The sequence below is a fragment of the Neltuma alba genome, unplaced genomic scaffold (assembly GCF_004799145.2).
Source record: "Neltuma alba isolate B1F8T4 unplaced genomic scaffold, ASM479914v2 tig00011274_pilon, whole genome shotgun sequence".
Classification (NCBI taxonomy): Eukaryota; Viridiplantae; Streptophyta; class Magnoliopsida; order Fabales; family Fabaceae; genus Neltuma; species Neltuma alba.
The window spans coordinates 125,650-141,465 of NW_021635984.1; the positions used below are offsets into that span (position 1 = coordinate 125,650).

At 33.0% G+C, this 15,816-nt stretch overlaps 1 pseudogene; it reads left to right on the top strand.

The window, feature by feature from the left end:
- The first annotated feature begins 2,397 nt into the window (after window positions 1-2,397).
- LOC114763287 (seed linoleate 9S-lipoxygenase-3-like) lies at window positions 2,398-14,937 on the top strand (annotated as a pseudogene).
- Window positions 14,938-15,816: the final 879 nt, after the last annotated feature.

Below are 15,816 nucleotides of genomic sequence, written 5' to 3' on the forward strand. Positions count from 1 at the left end.
TACAACAGATTTTTATGGTCAAAACATTCAAGAAACAAAAAAACAATTAAAAAGATTGAAAGAAGAGTATACTCACTCAGCACGACAATTCAAAGGCACGAAGTTGGGTGTTCAAACGGCTGTGGACGGCGGCAAGACACCACAAACTAAATGGAGGAGTTTAAATGGTAGGAAAGGCTGGGGAATGGCTGGTAATGGAAGTTCGTTGGTGTTGGGATAGTGGGCGACCATGGCGCACTGATACGAAACTGTAAAAATGAATAAAACTGAACCCTATCCTCAGTTATTTTAAAACTTTCCATGATAGTTATTAAGAAAACCACTATGGAAAGTATTTTTAATGGCGGTTATTTAATAACTACCGTTAAAAATACTTTCCATGGCGGTTTTCTTAATAACTGCTATGGAAAATCAAGAGTCATGCAACTTATTTACAAAAATGCCACCGCTTTTATTTTCATGACGTTTTTCTTCTTAACCGCTGTTATTTTGCGAAGTTAAATGTCGTTTTTCTAGTAGTGTAATTGCAAATTTTTAACCTATGGGCTTGTTTCGTGAATCGCTTAAATCATAACACTTCCAAATACGTACTCTAAGAGGTTAAAGGAAGAATGTTTCAAACTACATTATTCAAGTTGTAAAAATTCTAAAAAAACAAAGTTGCTGGCCACTGGTGGCCTACCTAACCTCCTATAGCTACCGCCATCACTAGAGCTCTAGCAAATGGCTGGCTTGTGAGGGTGCTTGGTATTCTTTTTTTTTAAAAAAATAAAAATAAAGGGCAACATGATCATTTCAGTAAATTTGTAAATTCTAATTTGGTCACCTATACTTATATTGAAAATTTGCTTATTTAAGCGACCATTTGGGGATTTTTGAAATTTAGGATTCATTTTTATGTCATTTTCCCACATATATTTGGTGATGGGTTTTTATTCAGTAAAAGAAAAAAAATTTTATAGTTGAAACTGAAATTAAAGGTCGAACGTGATCAGCACTATGTGTTTCCGACCAAGTCAGTCCAGGTCCAACGATCATACTTTTATTCCTGCTTGGATGAAGAGAAAATTAAAGAGAATAGAAAACTGAGAAGAAGGTAGAGGAGAAATAAGTTTTCCCTAGTTGGATGGGAAAGAAAATGTGGGAAGAAGAAAAAGTAGGAAAGAAAATAAAGTGGGTCCATGTCTCATTTTCTTTCCAAATTTTCTCTCTTTGTATATATGAACAGATTTGGGGAGGAAACGAGATTTCTGTGACTCCTCCTCACACCTACTTGAGTTTTTTCTTTCTATATTTATCTTTTTTTATTATATTTAAAAAAAGTTATTCACTTTTTTTAATCTTAAAACAATATTTTTTAAATAATTTGGTGTTAAAATATAATAATATGAAAATATATGAAAACCAAATAACTTGATTTTAAATTATTTGATGATGCTAATGTTAGTATAATTTTCCTATTCCAATAATTAATTTGATTTAATTTTAAATATGATATATTTTGATAATAATATTTTAGTCATTTAAATATTTGCTCATTTTCCCCCTATTTTCTCTCATCCATCCAAGTAAAAGAGATGATAATATTTTTTTTCAGTTTTATCTTATCTCTATTTTCTCTCATCCCGTTTTCTTTTCTCTCAACTTTTCTTCTCATCTACGCAGAAAACAAAGGTCCAGCGTCCCATTTGTATCATTGAGAAGCACACTTTTGTAAAAGAAAAGCTTCGGTAAAAAGAAGGAACAACGTTAGTTTTTGTCTAAATTCAAGACAATATTTTCATATTTAATAGAAAAAAATTAATCTTTTGGTCCTTCAGCTATTTACTCACCTATAATTCAGCCTCTCAACTATGACTTGATGCAACTCAATCTTTGAATTTTTCACTCGATTATGACTCAGTCTCTTAATTTTTGTATTTTTTGTATTATTGTCATTGTGATCTCCAACTAATTATGACCCATCCTCCGTAGCAAGAATGGCACCTCCAACTCGGCTTCACGTAACCAAAGAAGATGGGATGACCGGAAAAGAAGGTGAAGACGGGAAAAAAAAAAAAAAAAGATGACGGGAAAAAGAAGACGACGATGCAACGAACCCTGTATAGGCGATGAAGAAGGAGCTGAACTGCCGAGAACCCACTATAAAAATGCTGCAAACTTTTTAAAAGATTTTGGAGCCCAGTACAGTCATCCTATGTGGCCGAACGGTACAGACTTTTTTCCGCGAAGTACTCGTCTTTGGTTTAATTTGTAAGGGCAAGACATGCTACCATGGAACGTGAGGACAACCAGCTCCGACACATGTAATATCATTTTTAAAGATTTTTTTTAAAATCAATCTTCTTTTTTTTTTGGGTTTTAAAGAAAAATCTGGGAAATCAAAGATGTAATGCGATGAATGGCCTAGAAGTGTCACAACATGTGACAATGGGAGATGCCATTTGGTTCGTCATTTCGAAAAACATGAAGATGCAAGAGGAGGACAGGTATAATAGGTGGCTTGTCTTCTTTGTGTGGTCGTTCGCAATTTGAATGTTTTTTTTTCTTTTTCTTTTTTTTTTTGGTGCAATTATATGGCGACTCTTGTTTGTTTCTTTCAGAGATACCTCCCACCATCTTCCCATCTTGCTCAATTCCATATTTGACGGACTTTGAAATTTCTTTACTATTTACTATCATTTTCATCTCATTCCCTCTCTCCCTTCTAGAGATTATTCCCTTTTTTTCTTCCAAACACCCCAATTTGACTCGTCTTTATCAACTCAATTCAGATTCTTCTTCGTTTCCTGTGCTGGGTTCATGGTGTGTTTTCTTTTTATTTTTCCCTCTTCACCTCTTCTCCGGTCCTCCCCCTTGGTTGCTTATGTGGTGCTGAGTTGGAAGTGATTTTATTACCCATTCTTGCCATATAGAATGACTCATGATTTGTTGGAGATGACAAGGATCACAATATCAAAAAAGGCAAAGATAATGGATTGAGTCATATGTGAGTTCAAAGTTGAAGGATTGAATCGTACTAACTCATAATTGAGGGACTAAGTTACAAGTGAGTCAATAATTGAAGAATTAAAAGATTAATTTTTCCTATTTAATATTTAAAGAAAAGTGATTTAACGATAGGAGTAACAGAATGCTTTTATTTTTCGCTTTCCAAACCAACCAAACAAAAAATGGAATCGAAATAATTTGGTTAATTTAATTTGGTTGTTTTCTCTTTTTCAATTTCGGTTTGGTGTTAAAAAATGTACTCAATTCAGTTTTTCAGATTTTACTGAACATCAAACCAAAAACCAAATGCTCACCCCTAAACGTCAGACTTCTGGTTCTTTTAATAGCCAGTAAAGCAACAATATTATATGGTTGTTGGGACAATCTTCGTGCAGAATTTTATATTCAGATTTCGATTCGCGACACAATCTTTTGCAAAAAGATACTTATCATCATTGTTTTCATAGTCATATAAAATGACGCCTTAATCTCGCACGACCACGTAGTTCCTTTTTATTTTATCGAAATTAGACAGGAAATCATATGCTCACGGGTCGCATAGTCCCATGAAACTCGTTAACCACTTGACCCTATAAGTCTCAGTCCCAATGTAAACTTAATTAATTAATATAAATATCATTGACTTCACCAATCTTGTTTTAAATTATTCGTTAAAGTTCTCTCTCTTTCTTTTTCTCTCTATTAATACCCACTGAACCTTGTCACTTAATTACAACAACCTGTGATTAGTTGTCTTTTGCCATCATCTTCAGTTTAAATCGTTTTGCTTTTCAGCATCTCCTGGAAAAGGTGACAATGCTGTCTGGTTTCTTAGGCAGCAGAAAGGGCAAAAAGATCGAAGGGACTGTGGTGTTAGTGAAGAAGAAGAACTCCTTCGACTTTACTGACATTGGCGTGTCTTTTTTCGGTCGTGCAAGTGAGTGCTTAGGCCGAGGCGTGTCAATCCAGTTCATCAGTGCTCCTAAATTTGACTGAGGTTAGCTCTTCCACATTTGATTACTTAGCTTTCTCAATTTTGTATATATGATGCCTTCTAGAATGATTAATATTTTTAGATTAGCTTTTTGGAAGTAATTTCATAGTATTCTGAGATAAGTATATGTGAGGAGTTTTGTTTAGACTTGTGTAAAAACAATTTAAAAAAGTGATTCCCAAACTTCTGTTAAATCACTTAAAAAGTTATTAATGCTTATTTGTCAATTTTACCTCTATAGTAAATGCTTAATCATGTGGGTTTTTGTATTTTCTTTCTTCTTTAAAACTTCATTGATATGGGGTAAAGTTGAAATATTTTATTAAGTTAAAATAGATTCAATGAGTTGACTTTCACTTCTTTCTTCTTTGTGTGAATTAACTGAAAGCATAATCTATAATTAAAAAACGGAGGGTACCGTAGATAGTTTTATCCTATGTTTGGAGTCAAAGTAAAGAAGGGGGAAAACTAAAGGAGAAAAGTTCTCTATTTAGATAATAATATGAAGTTAAAATTTTCATCTTTCAAAACGATATGTATAGTGAAGGGAAAATTTCTTTTTTTTTTTTTTTATTCCCTCCCTTCCAGTCCTTTTTATAGGGTCTAATTAACTACTTTATACAATTTTAATAAGTTAATTAGTTGAAGTTACTTTTTTCTTGGAAATTTCAAAATTGCCCTAAATAAAAAATACTAGTTAGAAAGTTTTATAATTAATTAAGGGTTAATATAATTTTTGGTCCCACAAGTTTATCCTCATTTTAGTTTTGGTTTCTCAAATCTGTTTTCATTTAAAATATTGGTCCCTACAATACAATAAACATATGGACAATTTTGCCTTTAGAAGAACCAAAATCTATAGTTTGAAATTTGAGAAACTAAAACCAAAATGAGAACAAATTTGAGGGACTAAAAATTACGTTAACCCATTAATTAGGCATATTAGGTAGTAAAAATTAATTCTTTAAATGAAATATGTTATATTATAAAACACGCAAAAGGTTCTAATTTCTTCAATATTTTAAATTAAACTTATTAAAAATTTTCTCCTCTCTCCTTCCCTTATAACATGAATATCTTTTTTGGCCAACCCATATTATCGACAAACTGAATATTGACTTGAGCGTTAAATATGCTTTAGCATATAAAATTACTAGAACACCCTCTACTGTTTGTAATTATAATATCAATATATTCAATATGAAGCTTCAGTTCATGGTTCGGAAACTTTTATTTTTGTAGAAAGGGAAGCCAAAGGGAAAATTGGAAAGCTAGCATATCTGGAAAACTGGATTACTAAAGCCCCAAATCTGACGGCTGAAAAATTTGAATTCAACGTACACTTTGAATGAGAAGAAGAAGTAGGGATTCCAGGAGCAATTCTGGTGAAGAATAAGCATCCCAACGAGTTCTTTCTTATAAGTTTGACACTAAAGAATGTTCCACTCGTGGTTGAAAGTGAAATCTACTTCCCTTGCAATTCTTGGGTTTACCCCACAAATGGATACGAAGACGGTCGCATTTTCTTCAGCAACAAGGTAATACCATTTCCACTTAAACTGCAGTAGACTGTTCATATATGGTTCTGTTAATTATTCTGTTGAAAATTTATATGGATCAAAGTTCATTCAACATCCTGAAGTATTTTTCTAGGTGTGTCTTGCATTTGAATATTACATAGTTTTAGCACTCAGAAGTATTTTTTTCAAGATACGTTTAGCACCTTGAAGTATTTTGCAGCGCAATTTTGCCAAGAATATTAAGGTGTTGAGCATGCTTGAAAGAACACGAGGCTACTAAATAAAGTACAAAATATTTCAGAGTGTTGGATATGTTTGAAGAAAATACTTCACTGAATGAATGTTAACCCAAAATATGTCTAACGAGAAATAAAGTTTGTTCAATGTATTGCAGACATATCTTCCCGATAAAACACCAGATCCGTTTCGAAGATACAAAGATGAAGAATTATCCAAATTGAGAGGGGATGGAATTGGAAATAGGCAACTTGAAGAACGTGACAGGGTCTATGATTATGCTACTTTTAATGACTTGAACTGTCCAAAAAAGTATGAATGTCCGATTCTTGGAGGAACCGTTAGAGGGGAAATTAAATATCCTTACCCTCATCGAGGACGAACTGGAAGGTTGTCAGTACAGAAAGGTTAGGTTTCTAGAGATGATTTTCATTGAGATAATTATTATCTGTAATTACATAGGTTATATTGCACAGAAACATCATTAAATTTTGGATTATGAGCAAACAACTATGCCTCGATCTAAAAAAAATGGCAACGAAACATCCTTGCATACGTATTTCTATGAAAAACCTTCTTGGACTTGATTGGTTTGAGGTTTCTTTTCACATAACCTAAAATACAAATTATGGAGTTGTCCTCATAAAATCAAAGTTTGAAGGAGATGTATTTTTTCTTTTTCTTTTGTTTTTTTTTAGGTGAAATGAAGCAGATATATTGATAACCAATGATTATCTCTGCGTCTTCGATGTTGAGAGGAATTTTATTCAATAGCCAAATCATAGTCAATGATTTTTTGACCAAAAAAAAATTCAATGATTCTAATTTGGTAGTTTTCAAAAAAAATTGCCATTCTTATAATTGACTTATAAATACATCATTTTACTAGATCAAGAGAGCAGAGTGACGGTTTTGGGAGCAAATTACGTTCCAAGAGATGAAGAATTTTCTCCATTGAAGAATGCAGACTTCGTCACTTTTGGACACAAAGGTTTTCAAACCTGCTTTGAACGCTCGTCTTGCTGAAAAGTTTAATAACTTTGAGGAGGTTCTTAATCTCTAGGAAGGTGGATTTAAGTTGCCAAAGGCTTTGTTTTGGCCGTAAGTAGCGTTCTTTTACTCCAAAAATTAAAGGAAGTTTTCCGAATTGATGGAGATGAACTGCTCGGACTTCAAAAGCCTCACGTGATTAGAGGTATGCCATCTGTATGAGTGTGTGAAAAGTCTGTATCATTTGATGAAGCAGAAGCATTGAGAATTCTGGATCATGTACATAATGGCAATAAAATAAGTGTTTCTGAGAATCATCGATCATTCCCTTGCAGATAATAAAGATGCAGTATGAAAGTTGAAGAATTCACAACAGAGATGCTTGCTGGAGTGAATCCTATCAAAATTTGCTGTCTCTAAGTAAGCCTAATCAGTTGATGTCAATAGTTAGATGGCACCATGCATATGCAAAACAAGTGAAGATGATATATCAATTGAAAGAAAATGGAGTTCTTGTGGATTAATAAAAGCTTGCTTTAAAGTCTAATGTGTTCAATTATATGTCAAGTACCATGCATATGATAACCTTGTGAGGGAAAGGCAGATGGTACCTTTAAAAGCAAGGTAGATGGTACCATTTGCAAAATCAGGTTTACAATGGAGACTTATCTGTTTCTTTTGCAGGATTGGCCTATTAAAAGCAAGGTGGAAGGTACCATTTGCAAAATCAGTGAAGATGATCTCCAAAAAAATCTAGAAGGGTTATTTGTAAAACAGGTAATCAAACCTAAAAAGTTGTTCTCTATTCCTCTAGAAGAGTATTTTGCTTTAGAATTGGTCGAGTTCAACTGATTTCCTATTCATGTGGTCTCTATATATTAAGAACAATTTTTCTGCATTGATTGGTCAGGCAATAAAAGACCAGAAATTATTGGTACTGGATTACTATGATGATTTCATTTCATACTTGTGGCTTATAAACACAACCGCTGCTTATGATATCAGTTCAAAAGTTCACCCTAGAGCATATGCTACTAGGACAATTCTTTTCTTGCAAAATGACGGCACTTTAAAACCTCTAGCAATTGAACTAAGTTTGCCTCAAGAGGGTGATCATAATAGGACTCCTCAAGTCTACTTGCCTACTGAACAAGGCGTGGAGAAATGGATTTGGATGTTGGCTAAAACCTACGTTGTGACCAATGATGTAATAACCCAAATTTTGAAGCTACAAATTTATAAGATGTTTGAGGGGCATAAATATTTAGTTAAGACCTCAAGAAAATAATTATTCCATGAAAGTCTATTATTGAGTAAGAAATATAGGAAAATAAAGAAGGAATAATTATTAAAAATATATAGTGACCTAAAATAACTAAGAAAAAACTATAGATGACTATTTTGGGAGATAAATGTGCTTATGGATAAATAAAAGGGTAGAGATAATTTAAAATCTATTTTCCTAAATAAAAAGCTTATTTTCTTGAGAAATTCAAGAAAAATAGTTATAGGTTAATTTTTAGCCTCCAAAATTTAGGAAAGTTATTTAGTGAGCCAAAGAAGCTAAAAAGAAAGAAAACTCCTGCAAAATGCTGAAGATCAATTTTAAAAACTATTTAAGATTAAAGTAAAAATTTAGAAAAAGGTAGAATTGAGATAAGATTTATCTTGTGAAGGGAAAAATAACTTTTTGCCTTTTACCCCAATTATACGTGTCTTTCCCCTCGATGGTCATTCCCAAATTTTTACCTCCGTGTCACGTTCTCTGCCTCCTTTTCACTACCTTTAGGCACCTGTTTCCTTGCATCAGATTTCCTTCAACACGCTTCCCTTCTTTTTGTTAGACAAGAATCGTATCCAATAAGCTTGATGGTGTATATTGGAGTGAGAGTCTGAGAGACAGTGGGAGGCCGATTGAGAGATTGAGAACGAGAGAGAGATCGAGAGAAGAGGAATCAAAGTGTGCAGCAGAGAAGAGAAGAGTGGCCGAATTCCACATGCAATACTAGAGTCTAACCAAGGTGAGCCCCTGATTCTTCCTCTAACCTCCATTTCTTCAATTGGGCATTGATTTGAGGGGGAGAGACGACTAAAGTTGAAGCAAGATAATAGATAGGATATCTGAGTAAATTAAAGAGTAGGTACTGTTTGAAATTTGGGCTATTTTTCGGGAATGAATCTTCAATGGCTGATTAATATATAGATAAATGAATGTTATGTAATTGATTATGTTGAGAATGAAGATGATTTATGAACTCCTACTCTCTGTTTTTGTGGTCATAGCAACGGGTTCTGTGAATTTAGTGCTAAGGGGGGAAAAAACGATAGCTTAGTAACAGATGTAAAATCAGTGACCTGCATCTGTTTTGATGCCCAACGTATGATTGCATGTTGATTATTGTGTCTTATTGATGACCTCTGAAACAGGGGTTTGTGTTCTTTGTGGGTGTAGCTTTGTGTTCTGATAGGAAAACGTGAAAGAAGCAAGATTCATAAATCTGATATATGAATGTACATATGTTCACCCGTATGTGTGTGGTTGGATAGTGATTGATGAATTAAAGTTTTGAATATGAGAAATTATTAAGGACTTGCTATTTGCTATTCTTCAACGTTTATCAAGTGTTTTTTTTAAATGGTTAAATTTGTGCTGTAAGTGTTGGAAGCTGATTTTTATTTAAAAGCTGGGAAGTAATCTCAGAAAAAGAAAAATGGTATTGTATATGATTGTATGGCGTTGTGGCCTAATTAATTGGGCCCTTGAAGCTTTAATATTTTTATATATAACTTTCAAATACTACTATTATTGATATTATAACAGTAGTTTAAACTGTTAAAATGCTGCTAGATTTCTTAAGGGAACCCGTGAGTCTGTTGGATGATAATCAAGCTAAGTAAAAGTGATGATAGCTAGTAAATGAGGATGATAATTCAGATTTAAGAAGGATGCTGTCATGAGGCCAAACTGAACCATTGAAGCTTGAATAACTAAGCTGTGTGTGTGTGTGTTATATTATTGTTGCTAGATGAGATGGATGCTGAAAATTGATTTAAACTTGTTAATTGCTGTTTTGGAAGCTGAAATATGTTGGTGAATTTTGCTGATTCATGTTTCAAATTGGATTATTTTATCTGTAGACATTTGAACTATTCTAATGTTTTGAGTTTGTAATTGAAGCAAGAAAAGTGGTAATAAATTTCTATATAATACCTGAAATATTAGATGAGTATTCAGATTGTTAAATATGCTGCTGGTAGATGATAATGACAGCTTTGTGTGTTTGAAGATATTAAAATGGGTGCTCTTCATGAAAGAACTAACATTTAGAAAACTAAAATATATGACTAATTGGCAATTTGAGGAGTGATATTAAATCTGGAAAAAATTTCCTGAATAATCTGGAAAATACTTCATGAATGAGAAATGTGCGATGTACTTGAATGAGATGATTATAGAGTTGTATGAATGTAATAGAATGGATGTGCCGATACATGCTCATTATATTTGAAAGTTGGAAATTGATATAAACTTGTTGTAGCCATTACTAAGGTTAAATGTTACCCACTGTTTATAATGGTTAGAGTGACAACTGAAAGTTAGGAATTCTCAATTCCATTAAGAGTAGTCATGATTGCTGCGTGAGAATTGATTATGTTACTACTACAATCTCATGTTCTGTAATTTAAAGATTAAGGACATAAAAAAGTTACTATTTTATTAAGAATTACAATGTGTGAATTATTAAAGGCTTAATATAATGAAGAGAATAAAAGGCTTAGAGCTAAAGATCCAACAGAAGTTGCTGTTTGGTATTTACAAAGATAAAGTTGCTGATATATAGTGTTAAACAAATGCTCAAGTATAGTCGCTGAATTATATGTTTAGATGTTAAACTGTTATTCTCAGCTATGTGAGTGAGATTGAATGTTCAAAACAGATAATAAAGGAAACCGAAATGCTTGATGAAACCATCCATGTTTGTTAAATGTATAAGAGTGAATTAGACCTGAGGAACTAATTTGAATTTCCTTTTAAATATCTCTAAATGTCAGGTTAATGTTCTATATGGCTATTTATGATCGAAGAGTATTTGAATGATTATTTAAGTTTATTGTTTTGTGTTCCTGCGTACTAAGCAATTATTTAAGAAGCATGAAGAGTTAATAACTAAGTTAAATCCTAAATAGAAATTTTGGGCCAAGATGACCAGCCACCTTAAAGAGAAGAGAGTACACCTGTGCGGGGGTTATAAAAAGGTTTAGCTAGTTATGGGTTAACCAGAATCCCAATTTTACCTATATATGTACTTGTAATGTTAGGATTTAATTGGCATCCTAGCTTATCAAGAAGAAACCAAGAGCACGGTACCCGCATAGGAGAGTAGGCGGAAGGTAGCTTTAATCATCATTTTATATGTTTTGTTTTGACTGCATGTCTATTTGTGCTATAATGCTATAGTTAAGCATGAGAACATGTAAATTGTTTTACTAGTTATTGCCATGGCCATGTGCATGCATTTCGCTGTCCAGTATAAGCACATTTAATAGTTAATCAGTTAACAGCTGTACAGTTATTCAGTTAATCAGATAGCAGCTGCACAGTTATGCAATTAATCAGATGGAAGTTGCTCAGTTATTCAGTTATCAGTTAGCAGTTGTTTAGTTAATCAGTATGTATATGCTCAGTTAACCTCAGTTAATCAATTAGCAGATGCTCAGTTATTTAGTTAGTCAGTTATGCGCAACAGTTGTATGAGATTCAGTTAAATGACAATGAATATGCCTCAGTTAGTTGTTCAGTTCAGTTATTTTGTAAGGTGTTGTTTTCCATGGCTTATTTTGCATGCTCAGTTTTATACCATGCATAATATATGAAATATGATTACTGTTACTAGGATTTTTTGAATCTCACCCCTCCTTTCAATATGATTACCGTTACTGGGATTTTTTGAATCTCACCCCTCCTTTCTATTTAACCATAGGGCCCAGTTCATCCAAAGGAAAAGAGAAGCTGGTGGAAGCTTAGCTAAGGTGGAAGGAGAGAAGAGCTTAGTGTTTAGTTAGTTAATTAATCTTGAATGTTTTATGTGTTTGTTTTCCCTTTTCCATTTGTGATGCTTATATTTCAATTTTGGTGAGGTTATGTAATTTCTACTAATGGGATGTATGTACCTCCATAAGGAGAAGTGTTTGGGGGATAGCTTAGCATAACTTGGGACTTAGCATACATATATATATATATATATATTAATGACCTGTCTATAGTATGAATGGTTTAGGATTTACCAAGTATGATTTATTAGAGCTAAAACAAAAAAGTAGAGTTTTCTAAAGTAGCATCCGTACAGCTCTGATAAATTGTTGTTGCTATTGGATCAAGGTAATACAAATTCAGGTCTTATTATACTGTATAAAATTTTCAAAGTTTAAAGTGTTGAGTCAAAGTAGATAAAAATAAAGTTTTAAAAATACCACCTTTTTAGGGTAAACTCTCAACTATAGTTTTTAAATCTGTTTTCATAAAGGTGTATAGAGTACGATGTTACAAATGACTCGAATTATCATCAACTAATCAGCTATTGGTATTTATAATTTCTTAGTTTTTTGCATGCATGTTAATTTTTCTCCTTTCCAAAAATGATCATTCTAATGTTTTTACGTCAATCACATAGGTTACACATTCATGCTGTCATTGAGCCTTTCGTTATCGCAACAAATCAACAGCTTAGTGTGATTCATCTTGTTACAAACTTCTAGCTCCACACTTCATAGATACTATGAAGATAAATGCCCTTGCTCGACAATTTCTCGTCAATGCAAATGAAATTAGAGTCAACATTTTTGCCAAGAAGATATTCTATGGAGCTTTCATCTAAGGTTTACAAGAATTGGGTTTTTACAAATCAAGCACTGCCAGTTGATATTCTTAAGAGGTAAATATGCTGGAAAAACACTCGTTGATTCTATATCGTATCATATATAATTTTGATTCTATTTTCTTGCTTGATTTAGGGGAATGGTAACTGAGGATTCTACTGCTCCTCACAGCCTTAATCTTGTCATTAAGGACTACCCCTATGCTGTTGATGGACTAGATATATGGTTTGTGATCAAGACTTGGGTCCAAGATTACTGCTGCATTTATTACAAGTCAGATGAAACTGTTCAACAAGACACTGAACTTCAATCATGGTGGAACATGGTGATAAGAAAGATGACCAAAGGTGGCCAAAGATGAAAATCCATAAAAACTTGATAGAATCCTGCACAATTCTGATATGGATTACTTTAGGCCTTCATGCAGCTGTTAATTTTGGACAATACCCATATGGGGGCTATATCCTAAATCATCCTACTATTACTAGACGCTACATGCCTCAAAAGGGTACTTGATAAATCCTGATTTTAATATCTTATTTGATATCTTTTTGGAGATATTTATCAATTAAAGTGGGATAAATTGCATTAATTGTGGGTATTTTGAATCAAATACTGATTGCACAAAATTAGAAATTTAAAAGAAAATCTTATCATATTTTATCTCTTTTTAAATAATTGATTTTGGGCTTTATAATAGTATCTCAATTTATCTTTTGCAGGTCTCAGAAAAGGAAATAAACATAGAAGGAAAGTTGAAACAAAAGGAAAAGAATTAAAAAAAAAAAAAGAAAAAAAGGAAAGAAAAGGATGGAAGAGGGAGAAGGCATGGATTTTGGAAAGATATTAAGTTATATATTAAATCCATCAATTGGAAGAGGGAGGCGATATACACACAATCACGCCGCCAACGCCTATTGCACCACACGCATACACAGCTTCCAAATCCATTTATTCAATTCCATAGACCACGCCGCCACCTCCCCCCACTCCTTTCCTATATATACCACCGTACACACACTCATACACCACCGACTCGCACTCACACACCCTCAGTTCCTTCATAGCCGCACGCAATATCACGCCGCCGCACACTGCAATTATCCACCTCCAGTCTTCACCTATTCTTTTCGGTCAAGAACGTGGCAGCTGCACTCTTTATAATCTTCCATATTCTTCTCTTCCATCTATCCTCCATGACTACTGAATCTTTGGCACGAGTTGTAGCTTGGTTCAAGACTATGAGAGGCTGAGTTCGCTGTGCTCTTTGGGATTGAATTCAATGACTTGAGTTTGGGAGCTACAAAGGGGAGTTTAATTCTAGTCCTTAGTTTAGACTATTTTGTTGATGATTTCTGGTTTGAAGTTTGTTATATTTGGTTTAAAGCTAAGAATTGCTAGTTGTAATTCTTGGTTTGGATTGGAATTGCTGAGATTTGGATTGGTATTTATAAGTTTGAGTACTTGGTTTATACATATATTTATGTTTATGCCTTTGTTAAGTCATTGTTAGTGTGATTTTTTATGCGAGTTGTATAGAAATTATGCTTGAAGTGAATTTAACAAGTAATTAATGTTCTAGTTGAGTATTAATTTAAAAGGAATAACTTATATAAACCAGTCTTAACCACTTAAGTTACTCCCATATCATTAAACAAGCTAGGATAGTCATTGATTCATTCCTCAAGAGCATTCTTGTTATTGATTTCTTACAATTCAAATTTGCATTTTTCATTCTTTCTTAAAAATACCAAAAAAAGTAGTTTAGATTTATTTCTTACTCTCTTAATTAGTTTTATTAATTGAAAAATCCTTTTTCAACCCCTCCTTTCAATTCTTTGTCACTTAGTTAACTAAGGAATTAATAAAAAGCTCCTTAAGAGACTCGACCCGAGTTGTGCTTTACTGCATAATTTGGTTTTATTTTTGATTTAACCCAAGGCGACTAAAAAGGTTCAAATTAGTACTCCTGAATATGAAGAGCTTGAGAGTGACCCAGAGAAAGTTTTCTTGAGAACCATTAATTCCAAGGACCAAGCAATCAATGTGATTGCAATGCTAGCTATCTTGTCCAGGCATTCTTTTACTGAGGCATACCTTGGACAAGCTGACAACTTATCTGATTGGATATCAGATAAAGAGGCAATAGAGGCATTTGAGAGATTCAAAGAAAGAACAAGAAAAATTGAGGAAAGAATTGAAAGAGACAACAATGATGTGAAACTCAAAAATCGATACGGTCCTATTAATATGCCCTACATGTTGCTTTATCCTAATAGTGAACCGGGGCTCACTGGCAAGGGTATCCCAAAGAGTATCTCTATCTGAGTAGGTGATGTCATGAAGGTTTGGCTGTCAGTTATGATGATTATGGTAGTTGTGTCCCAAGTTACTATGTTTTATCTGGTCAACAATTTATTATAACAAGTTGATGTTTGGTTTATGATGCTGTTTTTTGTGTGACTGTTTGTCTCAACCGATCTTTCATATAAAATAATTGACTTTTTTGGCTAAAAAAATTATAATTGACTTTTTCCTTAAGAATTAAATGCAAGAACGTGCTTTATTTTTTCAATATGGGCATGGAACCGGAGGCAACACATGAGGAATGGGCCAGAGACTTTATCAATATAGGACTACAAAAAGTTTTTAAATGTGGTATAAAATAAAAGTTTTTAAATGTGGTATAAAATTGAACACTCGGATATAGATAGAGATAGGGGATTCGTTGCCTAATTTTCCGTCTGCATTTTCATTTCTGCTTGTTAATTATTTTCTTTTGTTGTTAAACTTATTAGATTGTGGCCTATGACTGTCTAATAATTAATAAATATGTAAGTTCTTAAGATAAGAACTAGTTGAATTTAATTCTGAATATAGATCTCAATTCATTTTTTCACTCAATTTTATAATGTTTCCTCTAAAATATCTCTATTGATTATAAAGGTTCCCATCAAGAGATGGTTCTAATACATATGATTAAAAGGAGGCAGCTTATTATGATTTATAAAGGTCAACACACATTTGGTATAATTTTTAGGATAAAGATACTATTTTGTTCTTTATTTAAGATGGCGTAGCTTATTATTTTTTCAAAAGGTATATATATTAGGGATAAAGTTAAAAAAATTATCATATTTTAGGTAGAGTTAATGCACTTCAAAGTTTTAGTTGTGTAATTTTCTACCCATGTTCTTTTAAATTTGG